Source organism: Oncorhynchus nerka, linkage group LG2 (genome assembly GCF_034236695.1).
Source record: "Oncorhynchus nerka isolate Pitt River linkage group LG2, Oner_Uvic_2.0, whole genome shotgun sequence".
Classification (NCBI taxonomy): Eukaryota; Metazoa; Chordata; class Actinopteri; order Salmoniformes; family Salmonidae; genus Oncorhynchus; species Oncorhynchus nerka.
The window spans coordinates 11,135,802-11,153,800 of record NC_088397.1 but is presented as its reverse complement, the minus strand read 5'-3'; the positions used below and the strand labels follow the sequence as shown (position 1 = coordinate 11,153,800).

At 43.8% G+C, this 17,999-nt stretch overlaps 1 pseudogene; it reads left to right on the top strand.

The window, feature by feature from the left end:
- The window catches only part of LOC135573677 (DNA-binding protein SATB2-like), an 88,846-nt pseudogene that overhangs the window by 56,652 nt on the left and 14,195 nt on the right, over positions 1–17,999 (top strand).

Genomic DNA, 17,999 nt, shown 5'->3' with positions numbered 1-17,999 from the left:
CACCATGATACATGGTATTAGAGACAGCTCTATAGAAACCCCAGCATGATGCATGGTATTAGAGACAGCTCTATAGAGACCCCAGCATGATACATGGTATTAGAGACAGCTCTATAGAGACCCCAGCATGATACATGGTATTAGAGACAGCTCTATAGAGACCCCACCATGATACATGGTATTAGAGACAGATCTATAGAGACCCCAGCATGATACATGGTATTAGAGACAGCTCTATAGAGACCCTACCATGATGCATGGTATTAGAGGCAGCTCTATAGAGACCCCAGCATGATACATGGTATTAGAGACAGCTCTATAGAGACCCTACCATGATGCATGGTATTAGAGACAGCTCTATAGAGACCCCAGCATGATACATGGTATTAGAGACAGCTCTATAGAGACCCCACCATGATGCATGGTATAAGAGACAGCTCTATAGAGACTAGAGACCCCACCATGATCCATGGTATTAGAGACAGCTCTATAGAGACTAGAGACCCCACCATGATACATGGTATTAGAGACAGCTCTATAGAGACTAGAGACCCCACCATGATGCATGGTATTAGAGACAGCTCTATAGAGACTAGCGACAACACCATGATACATGGTATTAGAGACAGCTCTATAGAGACTAGAGACCCCACCATGATACATGGTATTAGAGACAGCTCTATAGAGACCCCAGCATGATACATGGTATTAGAGACAGCTCTGTAGAGACTAGAGACCCCACCATGATACATGGTATTAGAGACAGCTCTATAGAGACCCCAGCATGATACATGGTTTACATAATATTTTAATGTGACCCTTAATATAGCAGAGAAAACCAAACACTGTCAGCCTCTAATCAGAAGCAGCCGCTTGCCACTCCACACTGGGAGATCCCCTTACACACACACTCAGGGAAACGTCACACACACACACACACACACACACACACACACACACACACACACACACACACACACACACACACACACACACACACACACACACACACACACACACACACACACACACACACACACACACACACACTGTCATTCCAACATGGAGGCAGATCAAAGTTGACACCAGACCACAAACACAGGGAGAAGTGGGAGAGGAGATAAATGGTGCCTGTGGTCTGACAGGGGAGGGGTGAGGAGGAGGGGGATCAGGTTCCCTACAGCCCATAGTATTAGTTCTGTTCTGTTCTGCTCTGCGGCCCCAAAAGACAAACACACTGCAGCCCTCCAGATGTTGTAAAACGGGGAATGGGACGTTCCCATTGGATTAGCGTAGTCACCTCAGAATCTGATTGGAGGATCTACTTGTCAGTCTCAGGACCTTCTGTTGATGTCAATTGCATGGCTGGATGGATGGATAAATACATGGATAAAATGTAGTTGAATGCTGTGTAACCTACCTACTGTGCTGTACTGTATACGTGTATTGTTAACCAGTCTGATATATAGCATGTGACTTCACTACAGGTGAATACCTGGAGAAGATGTGGTCAGGACGGGATAAACCTGATATTAAAGGCGAGTTGGAAAGAACGCCCATTACCTGAATATATATATATAGTATCTGAACAGTATATAGATGGTACTGAGATCTCTTCAGACCTCCTCTCACCACCATGTCTGTTTGAATCTGCAGTGGAGAGGGACAGCATGTCAGACGTATGTGGCCTGGGACAGCGCCCCCCCCCTCTCACCTGACCCCACCAACCCAGCTTGGAGGCTTACCCCTCAAGGTTGGACTAGGGGACCCCCAAACCCCCAGCCAGCAACAGGCCCTCCCCCACCTGTCTCAGCAGCACTCACCCCATGCCCAGCACCATCACAGCCCACCGCCCAGAGGCCAGGCGCCCCCTCCCGGTCCTCCGGCCTCCCTCCAACCCTTATTGGGCCCGGGCGGTCTCCTCTCCCCTCAGCTCAGCCCTCAGATGGTCAGGCAACAACTGGCCATGGCCCACCTCATCAACCAGCAGCTAGCTGTTAGCCGCCTGCTAGCCCACCAGCACGGTCCGCAGGCCCTCCACCAGCAGCAGCACCAACAGTTCCTCAACCACCCACCCATCCCACGCTCCTGCAAAGCCCCAGGAGGCCTCACCGATCCTGGGATGAATCCGTCGGCCGTGGAGGTCTGTCCGGACATCTACCATCAGGTCAGAGAGGAGCTGAAGAGGGCCAGCGTCTCTCAGGCTGTGTTCGCCAGGGTGGCCTTCAACCGCACACAGGTGAGACATCTACCTTCCCTTCCACTTCCATTTCTAAGCACTGAAACCTCCACTTAAGTTGAATTTTCACTTAATCTCCCATTGACATCAATACATCAATGCGGGTCTGATTTTTTCAGGTTCTTTGGTCCACAGCACTAAAAGATCCGGAGCCCCCAAAGCTTCTGCACATGTTTATAGTACTTTACACACAGAGAACAGGCTACTCCGAGAACAGGCTACTCCGAGAACAGGCAGCTCAGTGAACAGGCTACTCAGAGAACTGGCTACTCTGAGAACAGGCTACTCTGAGAACAGGCTACTCCGAGAACAGGCTACTCCGAGAACAGGCTGCTCAGTGAACAGGCTACTCAGAGAACAGGCTACTCAGAGAACAGGCTACTCAGAGAACAGGCTACTCCGAGAACAGGCTGCTCAGTGAACAGGCTACTCCGAGAACAGGCTGCTCAGTGAACAGGCTACTCAGAGAACAGGCTACTCCGAGAACAGGCTGCTCAGTGAACAGGCTACTCAGAGAACAGGCTACTCAGAGAACAGGCTACTCAGAGAACAGGCTACTTAGAGAACAGGCTACTCCGAGTACAGGCTACTCCGAGTTCAGGCTACTCCGAGTTCAGGCTACTCCAATAACAGGCTACACAGGCCAATGGTTCTGGTGTTGTTTAATAAAGTTAGATCAAAGCAGAATCAATGTCTGCCAGATCACATAATGATCACAGTATTCTACATTACATAAACCAATATAATAGCCTAGTATAACTTTTCTGGAAGACAAAAAACAACAGCAAATTGTTTTCTCATGTGGCCAAAACTCAACAACACACGCCACTGGGCAAAATACTCAGGTAGGATGGCTGCAGTAGCCTGTTACAACACCTGCTCGCCTCCCTACCACTGAGGAAGTACAGTTCCCGCTCAGCCCAGTCAAAACTGTTCGCTGCTCTGGCCCCCAATGGTGGAACAAACTCCCTCACGACGCCAGGACAGCGGAGTCAATCACCACCTTCCGGAGACACCTGAAACCCCACCTCTTTAAGGAATATCTAGGATAGGATGAAGTAACCCCCCTTAAAAGATTTAGATGCACTACTGTTCCACTGGATGTCATAAGGTGAATGCACCAATTTGTAAGTCGCTCTGGATAAGAGCGTCTGCTAAATGACTTAAATGTAAATGTAAATGCAGTTTGTTAGCACCATCTGCTCTAAGATTCGTTCACTCAGTCATACTGTAGGCTACTTCTAAACAACACTTTAGACTACCTCTAAACAATACTGTAGGATACTTCTAAACAACACTGTAGACTACTTCTAAACAACACTGTAGAGTACCTCTAAACAACACTGTAGACTACTTCTAAACAACACTGTAGACTACTTCTAAACAACACTGTAGAGTACCTCTAAACAATACTGTAGACTACTTCTAAACAACACTGTAGAGTACCTCTAAACTAGACTACTCTAAACAACACTGTAAACAACACTGTAGACTACTTAGACTCTAAACAACACTGTAGACTACTTCTAAACAACACTGTAGACTACTTCTAAACAACACTGTAGACTACTTCTAAACAACACTGTAGACTACTTCTAAACAACACTGTAGACTTCTAAACAACACTGTAGACTACTTCTAAACAACACTAGGCTACTCTGTAGGCTACTTCTAAACAAACAACACTTTAGACTACCTCTAAACAACACTGTAGGATACTTCTAAACAACACTTTAGGACTACTTCTAAACAACACTGTAGACTCTAAACAACACTGTAGACTACCTCTAAACAACACTGTAGACTACTTCTAAACAACACTGTAGGACTACTTCTAAACAACACTGTAGACTACTTCTAAACAACACTGTAGACTACTTCTAAACAACACTGTAGACTACCTCTAAACAACACTGTAGACTACTTCTAAACAACACTGTAGACTACCTCTAAACAACACTGTAGACTACTTCTAAACAACACTTTAGACTACCTCTAAACAACACTGTAGATACTTCTAAACAACACTGTAGGATACTTCTAAACAACACTGTAGACTACTTCTAAACAACACTAGACTACTCTAAACAAACTTCTAAACAACACTGTAGACTACTCTCTAAACAACACTTTAGACTACTTCTAAACAACACTGTAGACTACCTCTAAACAACACTGTAGGATACTTCTAAACAACACTGTAGACTACCTCTAAACAACACTTAGACTACTCTAAACAACACTGTAGGATACTTCTAAACAACACTTTAGGCTACTTCTAAACAACACTGTAGACTACTTCTAAACAACACTGTAGACTACTTCTAAACAACACTGTAGGACTACTTCTAAACAACACTGTAGACTACTTCTAAACAACACTGTAGACTACTTCTAAACAACACTGTAGACTACCTCTAAACAACACTGTAGACTACTTCTAAACAACACTGTAGACTACTACTCTAAACAACACTGTAGACTACTTCTAAACAACACTTTAGACTACTAAACAACACTGTCTACTTCTAAACAACACTGTAGGATACTTCTAAACAACACTGTAGACTACTTCTAAACAACACTACTACTTCTAAACAACACTGTAGACTACCTCTAAACAACACTGTAGACTACTGTAGGCTTTCTAAACAACACTGTAGACTACTTCTAAACAACACTGTAGGATACTTCTAAACAACACTTTAGGCTAAACAACACTGTAGACTACTTCTAAACAACACTGTAGACTACTTCTAAACAACACTGTAGGACTACTTCTAAACAACACTGTAGGCTACTTCTAAACAACACTGTAGGCTACTTCTAAACAACACTGTAGGATACTTCTAAACAACACTGTAGACTACTTCTAAACAACACTGTAGACTACTTCTAAACAACACTGTAAACTACTTCTAAACAACACTGTAGACTACTTCTAAACAACACTGTAGACTACTTAAACAACACTGTAGACTACTTCTAAACAACACTGTAGACTACTTCTAAACAACACTGTAGACTACTTCTAAACAACACTGTAGACTACCTCTAAACAACACTACTTCTAAACAACACTGTAGGCTACTTCTAAACAACACTGTAGGCTACTTCTAAACAACACTGTAGGCTACTTCTAAACAACACTGTAGACTACTTCTAAACAACACTGTAGGCTACTTCTAAACAACACTGTAGACTACTTCTAAACAACACTGTAGACTACTTCTAAACAACACTGTAGGCTACTTCTAAACAACACTGTAGGATACTTCTAAACAACACTGTAGACTACTTCTAAACAACACTGTAGGCTACTTCTAAACAACACTGTAGACTACTTCTAAACAACACTGTAGGATACTTCTAAACAACACTGTAGACTACTTCTAAACAACACTGTAGACTACTTCTAAACAACACTGTAGGACTACTTCTAAACAACACTGTACTACTTCTAAACAACACTGTAGACTACTTCTAAACAACACTGTAGACTACTTCTAAACAACACTGTAGACTACTTCTAAACAACACTGTAGACTACTTCTAAACAACACTAAAAACAACACTGTAGACTACTTCTAAACAACACTAGACTACTTCTAAACAACACTGTAGACTACTTCTAAACAACACTGTAGGCTACTTCTAAACAACACTGTAGGACTACTTCTAAACAACACTGTAGACTACTTCTAAACAACACTGTAGGCTACTTCTAAACAACTCTGTAGACTACTTCTAAACAACACTGTAGGCTACCTCTAAACAACTATGTAGACTACTTCTAAACAACACTGTAGGCTACTTCTAAACAACACTGTAGGATACTTCTAAACAACACTGTAGACTACTTCTAAACAACACTGTAGGCTACTTCTAAACAACACTGTGCGATACTTCTAAACAACAATGTAGACTACTTCTAAACAACACTGTAGGCTAAACAACACTGTTACTACTTCTAAACAACACTGTAGGATACTTCTAAACAACACTGTAGACTACTTCTAAACAACACTGTAGGCTACTTCTAAACAACACTGTAGGATACTTCTAAACAACACTGTAGGATACTTCTAAACAACACTGTAGGATACTTCTAAACAACACTTTAGGCTACTTCTAAACAACACTGTAGACTACTTCTAAACAACACTGTAGACTACCTCTAAACAACACTGTAGGATTCTTCTAAACAACACTGTAGACTACCTCTAAACAACACTGTAGACTACTTCTAAACAACACTGTAGACTACCTCTAAACAACACTGTAGACTACTTCTAAACAACACTGTAGACTACCTCTAAACAACACTGTAGACTACTTCTAAACAACACTTTAGACTACCTCTAAACAACACTGTAGGATACTTCTAAACAACACTTTAGGCTACTTCTAAACAACACTGTAGACTACCTCTAAACAACACTGTAGACTACTTCTAAACAACACTGTAGGCTACTTCTAAACAACACTGTAGGCTACTTCTAAACAACACTGTAGGATACTTCTAAACAACACTGTAGGCTACTTCTAAACAACACTGTAGGCTGCTTCTAAACAACACTGTAGACTACTTCTAAACAACACTGTAGACTACTTCTAAACAACACTGTAGACTACTTCTAAACAACACTGTAGGATACTTCTAAACAACACTGTAGACTACTTCTAAACAACACTGTAGGCTACTTCTAAACAACACTGTAGGATACTTCTAAACAACACTGTAGGCTACTTCTAAACAACACTGTAGACTACTTCTAAACAACACTGTAGACTACTTCTAAACAACACTGTAGGATACTTCTAAACAACACTGTAGACTACTTCTAAACAACACTGTAGGCTACTTCTAAACAACACTGTAGGATACTTCTAAACAACACTGTAGGCTACTTCTAAACAACACTGTAGGCTACTTCTAAACAACACTGTAGACTACTTCTAAACAACACTGTAGACTACTTCTAAACAACACTGTAGACTACTTCTAAACAACACTGTAGACTACTTCTAAACAACACTGTAGGCTACCTCTAAACAACTCTGTAGACTACTTCTAAACAACACTGTAGGCTACTTCTAAACAACACTGTAGGATACTTCTAAACAACACTGTAGGATACTTCTAAACAACACTGTAGGATACTTCTAAACAACACTGTAGGATACTTCTAAACAACACTGTAGGCTACTTCTAAACAACACTGTAGGCTACTTCTAAACAACACTGTAGACTACTTCTAAACAACACACTTCTAAACAACACTGTAGACTACTTCTAAACAACACTGTAGACTACTTCTAAACAACACTGTAGACTACTTCTAAACAACAAGACTACTAAACAACACTGTAGGACTACTTCTAAACAACACTGTAGACTACTTCTAAACAACACTGTAGACTACTTCTAAACAACACTGTAGGATACTTCTAAACAACACTGTAGGCTACTTCTAAACAACACTGTAGGCTACTTCTAAACAACACTGTAGACTACTTCTAAACAACACTGTAGACTACTTCTAAACAACACTGTAGACTACTTCTAAACAACACTGTAGGACTACTTCTAAACAACACTGTAGGATACTTCTAAACAACACTGTAGACTACTTCTAAACAACACTGTAGGCTACTTCTAAACAACACTGTAGGACTACTTCTAAACAACACTGTAGGCTACTTCTAAACAACACTGTAGACTACTTCTAAACAACACTGTAGGACTACTTCTAAACAACACTGTAGGCTACTTCTAAACAACACTGTAGGCTACTTCTAAACAACACTGTAGACTACTTCTAAACAACACTGTAGGCTACTTCTAAACAACACTGTAGACTACTTCTAAACAACACTGTAGACTACTTCTAAACAACACTGTAGGACTACTTCTAAACAACACTGTAGACTACTTCTAAACAACACTGTAGGCTACTTCTAAACAACACTGTAGGCTACTTCTAAACAACACTGTAGACTACTTCTAAACAACACTGTAGGACTACTTCTAAACAACACTGTAGACTACTTCTAAACAACACTGTAGACTACTTCTAAACAACACTGTAGACTACTTCTAAACAACACTGTAGACTACTTCTAAACAACACTGTAGGACTACTTCTAAACAACACTGTAGGCTACCTCTAAACAACACTGTAGACTACTTCTAAACAACACTGTAGGCTACTTCTAAACAACACTGTAGACTACTTCTAAACAACACTGTAGACTACTTCTAAACAACACTGTAGGCTAATTCTAAACAACACTGTAGACTACTTCTAAACAACACTGTAGGATACTTCTAAACAACACTGTAGACTACTTCTAAACAACACTGTAGGCTACTTCTAAACAACACTGTAGGACTACTTCTAAACAACACTGTAGACTACTTCTAAACAACACTGTAGGCTACTTCAAACAACACTGATACTTCTAAACAACACTGGGCTACTTCTAAACAACACTTTAGACTACCTCTAAACAACACTGTAGGATACTTCTAAACAACACTTTAGGCTACTTCTAAACAACACTGTAGACTACTTCTAAACAACACTGTAGACTACTTCTAAACAACACTAGACTACTTCTAAACAACACTGTAGCTACTTCTAAACAACACTGTAGGCTACTTCTAAACAACACTGTAGGATACTTCTAAACAACACTGTAGGCTACTTCTAAACAACACTGTAGGCTACTTTAAACAACACTAAACAACACTGTAGACTACTTCTAAACAACACTGTAGACTACTTCTAAACAACACTGTAGACTACTTCTAAACAACACTGTAGGATACTTCTAAACAACACTGTAGACTACTTCTAAACAACACTGTAGGCTACTTCTAAACAACACTGTAGGCTAACACTGTACTCTAAACAACACTGTAGACTACTTCTAAACAACACTGTAGGCTACTTCTAAACAACACTGTAGGATACTTCTAAACAACACTGTAGACTACTTCTAAACAACACTGTAGGCTACTTCTAAACAACACTGTAGACTACTTCTAAACAACAGGCTACTTCTAAACAACACTGTAGGCTACTTCTAAACAACACTGTAGGATACTTCTAAACAACACTGTAGACTACTTCTAAACAACACTGTAGGCTACTTCTAAACAACACTGTAGGCTACTTCTAAACAACACTGTAGACTACTTCTAAACAACACTGTAGGATACTTCTAAACAACACTGTAGACTACTTCTAAACAACACTGTAGACTACTTCTAAACAACACTGTAAACTACTTCTAAACAACACTGTAGGATACTTCTAAACAACACTGTAGACTACTTCTAAACAACACTGTAGACTACTTCTAAACAACACTGTAGGCTACCTCTAAACAACTCTGTAGACTACTTCTAAACAACACTGTAGGCTACTTCTAAACAACACTGTAGGATACTTCTAAACAACACTGTAGACTACTTCTAAACAACACTGTAGGCTACTTCTAAACAACTCTGTAGGATACTTCTAAACAACACTGTAGGCTACTTCTAAACAACACCGTAGGATACTTCTAAACAACACTGTAGGATACTTCTAAACAACACTGTAGGATACTTCTAAACAACTCTGCATCACTCATCACTGAGACTGAGATCAAATGGTTACTATGCAGAATGATGCTGCATGGATGTTTCACCCGTAAAACTTGAATAATTATCATGCACTATTAAATGCACTGTTGTTTTTGTCTTCCAGTGAAGTTATACTAGACTATTATATTGAGTTCTGTAATGTAGAATACTGGGATCTTGCCGACATTGATTCAGTTTTGATCGAACTTTATTAAACAACAACGTTCGCCAGAGTAGCTGATACACACACGTGGTCTGCACATGCGCAGAAGCTTCGGGGAGCTATGGATCTTTGAGTGCAATGGACTACATATCCAGAAAAAGTGGGATCCACGGCCAGACCTGTGACCACTGTAGCTTTTGAAGGGTCTCAGAGTTGGTTTGTCATCAGTAGAGACCTGTCTAAATCCCTACATGTCATATGAGTGTTCTGAAAGCTGAATATAACTCCACTGCACTGATACTGACTGTTGAGAAAGCCCAATACACTGACATAGGGACATTCCTACCTAAAGAGAGTAGAGCAGAGTAGAGTAGAGTAGAGTAGAGTAGAGTAGAGTAGAGTAGAGTAGAGTAGAGAGAGAGAGAGAGAGAGAGAGAGAGAGAGAGAGAGAGAGATGTAATGAGAGAATTAGAGTATGAAAGGTTACTTGGAGGGTCCTTGCTAAGAGAACCTACATTTGCGCGCATGTTTGTGTCTCAGGGCCTGCTGTCTGAGATCCTTCGTAAAGAGGAGGACCCTCGCCAGGCCTCCCAGTCACTCCTGGTCAACCTCAAAGCTATGCAGAACTTCCTGAACCTCCACAAGAGCGAACGCGACCACATTTACCAGGAGGAGCGTGAACGCAGCATGAACCCCAACCTCAACCTAGGCAACCTGACCCCAACCAATCAGAACTGCAGCTCCACTGGCCAGCGACTCACACAGGTACACGTACATACCCAGGTGTCCTCATGTACGTTGAATAGGAACACTAGGGAATAGCCACATCAGACACACATCTACAACCACACCTGGGTTTAAATAGCATTCATATTTTCTCTCTAATACTTTGAGCATTTGATTGAGCCTACATGAAGTGCCAGGGTGGGTGGGGTTTGCACTTTTGGGATTGTTGCATTGGTTCCATTGCGTCTGGAAATCTCAATGAAGTGAAGTTTAAGTATTTGAAAGAAAATAAATACTATTCGAGCCCAGGTCTGGCTACAACCCACATCACACACAGACACACCCCTGCCAGTACACTAAGAGGTAAACACTGTAGTCTCATCACACACAGACACACCCCTGCCAGTACACTAACAGGTAAACAAATGCAGGCAATCTCTTTAGGGACTCAGTAACCTAGACGATTAGCCAGTCTTGCTCACTAAAACCTCTCTCTTTCTTTCTCCCCCCCGGCCTTTTCTCCTCCCTGCAGCCCAAGCCCCCCCTGACCCAGGTCAGTGCTGAGCTGCCCCTGAAGATGGAGTCCCTGGTCAACATCAACATTACCTCTGGGATCTATGATGAGATCCAGCAGGAGATGAAGAGAGCCAAGGTGTCCCAGGCCCTGTTCGCCAAGGTGGCCGCCAACAAGAGCCAGGTCAGTCCACACACATACAGTATACCAGGGGTCACCAACAAGAGCCAGGTCAGTCCACAAGCATACAGTATACCAGGGGTCACCAACAACAGCCAGGTCAGTCCACAAGCATACAGTATACCAGGGGTCACCAACAAGAGCCAGGTCAGTCCACACACATACAGTATACCAGGGGTCACCAACAAGAGCCAGGTCAGTCCACACACATACAGTATATCAGGGGTCACCAACAAGAGCCAGGTCAGTCCACACACATACAGTATAGCAGGGGTCACCAACAAGAGCCAGGTCAGTCCACACACATACAGTATACCAGGGGTCACCAACAAGAGCCAGGTCAGTCCACACACATACAGTATATCAGGGGTCACCAACAAGAGTCAGGTCAGTCCACACACATACAGTATACCAAGGGTCACCAACAAGAGCCAGGTCAGTCCACACAAATACAGTATACCAGGGGTCACCAACAAGAGCCAGGTCAGTCCACCCACATACAGTGTACCAGGGGTCACCAACAAGAGCCAGGTCAGTCCACACACATACAGTGTACCAGGGGTCACCAACAAGAGCCAGGTCAGTCCACCCACATACAGTGTACTGTATATAAGTATATCATAACAATACCGTACTCTCGTGAGAGGAGCTTAGTGGTTTTGTTTGAAGCTACCTAGCTAAAGGTGAATTGCTGACATCCTGTGATCAGGATGCTTGTAAAATGTGTAAATATCTGTAAACAACCGCAACACACACACACACTCATGTGCATGCCTATACATGCATGTAATGCACACAATCTCCCACACAATGGAGAATGTTATTTCTCCTGGGTTGATGAACTGTGGTGGATTTGATGGGAGGTAAGATCACATATTGGGGTATGTGGGCGGGGATGTCAAGCATGCGCTGGTTGTTTGGTTCCACAGGCTGTGGTATCTGACTGTCAGGACCCGTGGAGTACCATCATGTCTCCGTGTGCAGATAAACAATGTGGGCTTCCAGGGCCGGGTAGAGATAAAAGAGACGTCTGTCACGCCAGCCAAAGGATCTGGCTTACGTGTGTGTGTGTGTGTGTGTGTGTGTGTGTGTGTGTGTGTGTGTGTGTGTGTGTGTGTGTGTGTGTGTGTGTGCGTGCGTGCGTGCGTGCGTGTGTGTATGAGCATGTGTATGCTGGGTTACACTGTGGGACCTCATCAAAGACACTCCAAATGCCTACCCTCCTGAGTCCTCCGCATCTGTTTCTGTTAGAGGGACAGAGCATGCGGGATGTGGTGCCACATGAAGGAGAGGGAGCCACTGGAGATAGCCATCTAGGAGAGGGAGCCACTGGAGATAGCCATCTAAGAGAGGGAGCCACTGGAGATAGCCATCTAGGAGAGGGAGCCACTGGAGATAGCCATCTAGGAGAGGGAGCCACTGGAGATAGCCATCTAGGAGAGGGAGCCACTGGAGATAGCCATCTAGGAGAGGGAGCCACTGGAGATAACCATCTAGGAGAGGGAGCCACTGGAGATAGCCATCTAGGAGAGGGAGCCACTAGAGATAGCCATCTAGGAGAGGGAGCCACTGGAGATAGCCATCTAGGAGAGGGATCCATTGGAGATAGCCATCTAGAGAGGAGCCAGGGAGCCACTGGAGATGGAGATAGCCATCTAGGAGAGGGAGCCACTGGAGATAGCCATCTAGGAGAGGGAGCCACTGGAGATAGCCATCTAGGAGAGGGAGCCACTGGAGATAGCCATCTAGGAGAGGGAGCCACTGGAGATAGCAATCTAGGAGAGGGAGCCACTGGAGATAGCCATCTAGGAGAGGGAGCCACTGGAGATAGCCATCTAGGAGAGGGAGCCATTGGAGATAGCCATCCAGACTTGGTTTCCTCTATCGTAATCGCTCCTCTTTCACCCCAGCTGCCAAACTAACCCTGATTCAGATGACCAACCTACCCATGCTAGATTACGGAGACATACTTTATAGATCGGCAGGTAAGGGTGCTCTCGAGCAGCTAGATGTTCTTTATCAATCGGCCATCAGATTTGCTACCAATGCTCCTTATAGGACACATCACTGCACTCTATACTCCTCTGTAAACTGGTCATCTCTGTATACCCGTCGCAAGACCCACTGGTTGATGCTTATTTATAAAACCCTCTTAGGCCTCACTCCCCCCTATCTGAGATATCTACTGCAGCCCTCATCCTCCACATACAACACCCGTTCTGCCAGTCACATTCTGTTAAAGGTCCCCAAAGCACACACATCCCTGAGTCGCTCCTCTTTTCAGTTCACTGCAGCTAGCGACTGGAACGAGATGCAACAAAACACTCAAACTGGACAGTTTTATCTCCATCTCTTCATTCAAAGACTCAATCATGGACACTCTTACTGACAGTTGTGGCTGCTTTGTGTGATGTATTGTTGTCTCTATCTTCTTGCCCTTTGTGCTGTTGTATGTGCCCAATAATGTTTGTACCATGTTTTGTGCTGCTACCATGTTGTTTTGCTACCGTGTTGTTGTCATGTTGTGTTGCTACCATGCTGTGTTGTCATGTGTTGCTGCCTTGCTATGCTGTTGTCTTAGGTCTTTCTTTATGTAGTGTTGTGTCTCTCTTGTAGTGATGTGTGTTTTGTCCTATATTTATTTATGTTATTTTTCATTTTTAATCCCAGCCCCTGTCCTCAAAGGAGGTAATTTGCCTTTTGGTAGGCTGTCATTGTAAATAAGAATTTGTTCTTAACTGACTTGCCTAGTTAAATAAAGGTTAAATAAAGGTTAAATAAAGAGATGACAAAGATAGCCATCTAGGAGCCACTGGAAATGGCCATCTAGGAGAGGGGTGGCTTGGGATATGTTATGATGTCTGTGTACAGCTCATCAGAATCCTCTCGGTTTGGGTTAGTGTCAGAGACAGATGGTGATTCATCTCTGGTTCGCTGTCTTTGTATGACTGGTATTTGACAAGAGAGAATGGTTTGACCTGTGAAGTCTTCTGGTCTGAGGGTTGTACAGAGAGATCACATGATCACGGCTGGTCTGAGGGTTGTACAGAGAGATCACATGATCACAGCTGGTCTGAGGGTTGTACAGAGAGATCACATGATCACAGCTGGTCTGAGGGTTGTACAGAGAGATCACATGATCACGGCTGGTCTGAGGGTTGTACAGAGAGATCACATGATTAAGGCTGGACTGAGGGTTGTACAGAGAGATCACATGATTAAGGCTGGACTGAGGGTTGTACAGAGAGATCACATGATTAAGGCTGGACTGAGGTTTGTATAGAGAGATCACTGATTAAGGCTGGACTGAGGGTTGTATAGAGAGATCACATGATTAAGGCTGGACTGAGGGTTGTATAGAGAGATCACATGATTAAGGCTGGTCTGAGGGTTGTACAGAGAGATCACATGATTAAGGCATGATTGGAGGCTGAGGGTTGTCTGAGGGTTGTACAGAGAGATCACATGATTAAGGCTGGACTGAGGGTTGTATAGAGAGATCACATGATTAAGGCTGATCACATGAGGCTGGACTGAGGGTTGTATAGAGAGATCACATGATTAAGGCTGGACTGAGGGTTGTATAGAGAGATCACATGATTAAGGCTGGACTGAGGGTTGTACAGAGAGATCACATGATTAAGGCTGGACTGAGGGTTGTATGAGAGAGATCACATGATCACGGCTGGACTGAGGGTTAGATCACATGATTAAGGCTGGACTGAGGGTTGACTGATAGAGAGATCACATGATTAAGGCTGGACTGAGGGTTGTATAGAGAGATCACATGATTAAGGCTGGTCTGAGGGTTGTACAGAGATGATCAGGCTGGACTGAGGGATCACATGATTACGGCTGGACTGAGGGTTGTATAGAGAGATCACATGATTAAGGCTGGACTGAGGGTTGTATAGAGAGATCACATGATTAAGGCTGGACTGAGGGTTGTATAGAGAGATCACATGATTAAGGCTGGACTGAGGGTTGTATAGAGAGATCACATGATCACGGCTGGACTGAGGGTTGTATAGAGAGATCACATGATCACGGCTGGACTGAGGGTTGTACAGAGAGATCACATGATTAAGGCTGGACTGAGGGTTGTATAGAGAGATCACATGATCACGGCTGGACTGAGGGTTGTACAGAGAGATCACATGATCACGGCTGGACTGAGGGTTGTACAGAGAGATCACATGATTAAGGCTTGTCTGAGGGTTGTACAGAGAGATCACATGATTAAGGCTGGTCTGAGGGTTGTACAGAGAGATCACATGATCACGGCTGGTCTGAGGGTTGTACAGAGAGATCACATGATTAAGGCTGGTCTGACAGGGTTGCTACAGAGAGATCACATGATTAAGGCTGGTCTGAGGGTTGTACAGAGAGATCACATGATTAAGGCTGGTCTGAGGGTTGTACAGAGAGATCACATGATTAAGGCTGGTCTGAGGGTTGTACAGAGAGATCACATGATCACGGCTGGTCTGAGGGTTGTACAGAGAGATCACATGATTAAGGCTGGTCTGAGGGTTGTACAGAGAGATCACATGATTAAGGCTGGTCTGGGGTTGTACAGAGAGATCACATGATCACGGCTGGTCTGAGGGTTGTACAGAGAGATCACATGATTAAGGCTGGTCTGAGGGTTGTACAGAGAGATCACATGATTAAGGCTGGTCTGAGGGTTGTACAGAGAGATCACATGATTAAGGCTGGACTGAGGGTTGTACAGAGAGATCACATGATTAAGGCTGGACTGAGGGTTGTACAGAGAGATCACATGATTAAGGCTGGACTGAGGGTTGTACAGAGAGATCACATGATTAAGGCTGGACTGAGGGTTGTATAGAGAGAGATCACATGATCTGGACATACAGAGAGATCACATGATTAAGGCTGGACTGAGGGTTGTATAGAGAGATCACATGATTAAGGCTGGACTGAGGGTTGTATAGAGAGATCACATGATTAAGGCTGGTTTGAGGGTTGTACAGAGAGATCACATGATTAAGGCTGGACTGAGGGTTGTATAGAGAGATCACATGATTAAGGCTGGACTGAGGGTTGTATGAGGGTTGAGAGAGATCACATGATTAAGGCTGGAGGCTGACTGGGTTGTACAGAGAGATCACATGATCACGGCTGGTCTGAGGGTTGTACAGAGAGATCACATGATTAAGGCTGGACTGAGGGTTGTACAGAGAGATCACATGATTAAGGCTGGACTGAGGGTTGTACAGAGAGATCACATGATTAAGGCTGGTCTGAGGGTTGTACAGAGAGATCACATGATTAAGGCTGGTCTGAGGGTTGTATAGAGAGATCACATGATTAAGGCTGGACTGAGGGTTGTATAGAGATCACATGATTAAGGCTGGTCTGAGGGTTGTATAGAGAGATCACATGATTAAGGCTGGACTGAGGGTTGTACAGAGAGATCACATGATTAAGGCTGGACTGAGGGTTGTACAGAGAGATCACATGATTAAGGCTGGACTGAGGGTTGTACAGAGAGATCACATGATTAAGGCTGGACTGAGGGTTGTACAGAGAGATCACATGATTAAGGCTGGACTGAGGGTTGTACAGAGAGATCACATGATTAAGGCTGGACTGAGGGTTGGGTTGTACAGAGAGATCACATGATTAAGGCTGGACTGAGGGTTGTACAGAGAGATCACATGATTAAGGCTGGACTGAGGGTTGTACAGAGAGATCACATGATTAAGGCTGGACTGAGGGTTGTACAGAGAGATCACATGATTAAGGCTGGATTGAGGGTTGTACAGAGAGATCACATGATTAAGGCTGGACTGAGGGTTGTACAGAGAGATCACATGATTGAGGCGTGAGGATTCTTGAGGAAGACATAAATAGACTGCTGTTGTTCTGGGTGGTTTTAGATTGAACGATCTAAGAAGTGGATTATAGAATAGAAAAAACTAGGTTGTGTGTGTGTGTGTGTTTTGTCACACACGTTAGTGTGGTGTGTGTAAACACGTGTGAGATACAGGCTTGTGTGTCTCTGTGTGTGCACCACTGCTGGTCAGGGAGTAGGGTCTCCTATAGGCCTGGCTCTGTGAGGGGTCATGGCTCAGTGACCCCATCTGGCCATGGCCCTCTCCGGAGAGACGGCTGGAGGGAGGGAGAGAAGGAGCCCTGATCAGGTAATGAACACTGGGTGCTGGAGGAGGCTGTGTACAAACAACAGCTGGTGTCAGTGCCTGGGCCAGTCTAGCAGAGATAATCACATCTCTCTCTCTCAGCCCCACATCACTTTCATCTGGAACTTGTCTTTTGCTCGTCTTCCCCCAACCTGTTCTTTCATGTCTCTACCCCTCTCCATCCCCTTGTCCTGTCTCTCTTTCTCCATTCCCTCTCTCACTCTAGTGCTGTATGTTAAATGACCCTTCATCCCTCCCTCTCTGTCAGGGCTGGCTGTGTGAGCTGCTGCGTTGGAAGGAGAACCCCAGCCCAGACAACCGGACTCTGTGGGAGAACCTGTGTACCATTAGAAGGTTCCTGACCCTGTCCCAGG